Below are 2,396 nucleotides of genomic sequence, written 5' to 3' on the forward strand. Positions count from 1 at the left end.
TATCTTTTGAAAGCCGGGCACCATCAGCTTTTTTCACCACATTTGCTTATGCACAAGTTTGTCTTCAGCAATCGTGTTGGGAAGGTGGGAGACATCTTTTTGAGACCACTTCCCTGGGGTCTTAAAAGCTAATGTGCAGAGTGCACCATTCGTCTCCTCTTGTCTGGAGCAATAAGTAGTGAAAAAAGTCAAAGAGGTCGAGAAACAATTTGTGGGAAACAAAGATTTCTCCCAAGTTGTCTCCCCCAAATGTATTCCAAACTTAGCTGCTTGCTACACGTGGCAAATGACTATACATTTGGAGGTATAATCACTTGGAGGTCAGGGGTTATTCTCCCTAAGGATTATGAGCCATCTAGAGCAATCAGGCTGTATAGTCTGTCCCAGCCTAAGTAGGGCCCATTCCCTTCTGATAAGGACAATAGTAGATTGTTCCCCTGAAAGAGAGCCCAGGGAGGTCAAGCCCACTCAAGGGTGACCAAGGTTAGGGCGCCATCATGAATCTAAGGTCCGCCCATCTTGTCACATGTAAACCTCTAGTCCCTCCCCTTCCTATCATGTGTACACCCCTAGCTCTCCCCTTCCTGTTACGCTTATGCCCATTGTATATCCCCCTCCTATTGCTTGTATTGCCTATTGTATTGTACAACCCCTTCCTGCGACGTATGTCTTTACCTGTAATTAGGAAGCATGAACACACCCAAAGATTTATGAGCCTTGGTTAGCAATAAATCCCTCTCTCTCCTGCAATTCCCACCTTCCACATCCTGGTGTGGACCACCAAGTAGGGCTGAGGTGAGCATGCTACCATGAAATGTGTCTGATTCCATTGTTTCAATCTCTCTTCTTCTCTACAACTTTACTATAACCCCTACTTATTATCGCTGTACAATTGCGCCTACGGGACCGGTGATGATGTGTTAGGGGCTGGTCCAAAAGAAGAAGGGACCATGTGAATTCCAGCCTCCAGGACCTTGAGACCAGAAGAACTAGATGGTGCCCAGCCACCACTGCTGGCAACCACCCCGGTCCTGCACCATCCTCACCATTGTTTTTATGTCTGAGCGTATTGGTGCAGTCATTGTTTTGCATCATCTTGAGGCCGGTTTTCCTCTTTTTTGTTGCCGCTCTACCAAGAATGATGTCCTTCTCCAGGGACTGGTCTTTCCTGACAGCATGTCCAAAGGACATGAGAGGAAGTCTTGCCATCTTTTCTTCTAAGGAGGACTCTGCCTGTACTTCAGCCAACACAGATTTTGTGGTTCTTTTGGCAGCACCGTAGTTCAAAAGCATCGACAGTTCTTCAGTCTTCCTTATTCCAAGTGCAACCTTCACGTGCATCGCGAAGCAATTTTAAATAGCATGGCTTGGGTCAGGGGCACCTTAGTCCTCAAAATAACCTCCCTGCTTGCCAACACTCTAAAGAGGTCTTGTGCAGCAGATTTACCCAATGCAAGGCATCATCTGGCCTCTTTTTTTGTAAACAGTTTTATTAGCACTTTACCAACACGTGATACGATGCAGTAATTCAATGATCTTAAAGAGTTGTACAATTATCACCATATGCAATTCTAGAACATTTCCTCCTTCCTTGTAGTCATTATTATTCACTAATTTTTTTTAATTGTGCCAAAAAGACACTCATTCTCCAATTCCACAACTTCTACATATATAACTCAGTGCCACTGATTACACTCTTCATCTTGTACAACCATTACTGATATCCTTTTCCAAATTGAGGGGGGTCCCCCGCAAAATAAAAAAAAACAAACTGAATTGTGCTACACAAAGCAGAGCTTCCTAGTACACATTTTTCCCATTAGGCATGCACTGAGAAACTTGCTCTGAGTTAGTGCACTCAGTGGCGTCACCTGGAAAGGTTCTCTGTTCCCAGTGAATTTTTTCGTAAAAGCAGTTTCACTCAAACCTCGTTTTTTTTTGGTGATGGCCGATTTAAGAGAACAGCGTGCAGCTGTGAAGTTTTGTTTCCTGCTTGGACTAATGCTGCAGAAACCGTTGTGATGTTGAACTCAGCTTATAAGGACAGTGCTAGGGGCAAAACTCAAGCGTACGAGTGGTTTTCTCATTTCAGAAAAGGTGAAATGTCGACTGATGACAAACCTTGTCTGCACGTCCAACTTCCCGAAAGGACGAAAATATCGCCTCGTAGTGCATTTGGAGTTCGTTCCACCAGGTCAGACTATTCATCAAGCTTTCTACTTAAAGGTTCTTGAAAGTTTGCAGAACAGTGCAACAAAAAGAGGTCTGGTTTGTGGCAGACAGGGGACTGATTTTGATATGACAATGCACCTGCTCACGCGGCCATCTCAGTGTGCCAGTTTTTGACAAAAAACAGCATGCCTCTCTTGCCCCACACACCTTACTCACCTGACCTC

Source organism: Echinops telfairi, unplaced genomic scaffold, assembly GCF_000313985.2.
Source record: "Echinops telfairi isolate 266 unplaced genomic scaffold, ASM31398v2 ScPeMD7_655;HRSCAF=1070, whole genome shotgun sequence".
Lineage (NCBI taxonomy): Eukaryota > Metazoa > Chordata > Mammalia > Afrosoricida > Tenrecidae > Echinops > Echinops telfairi.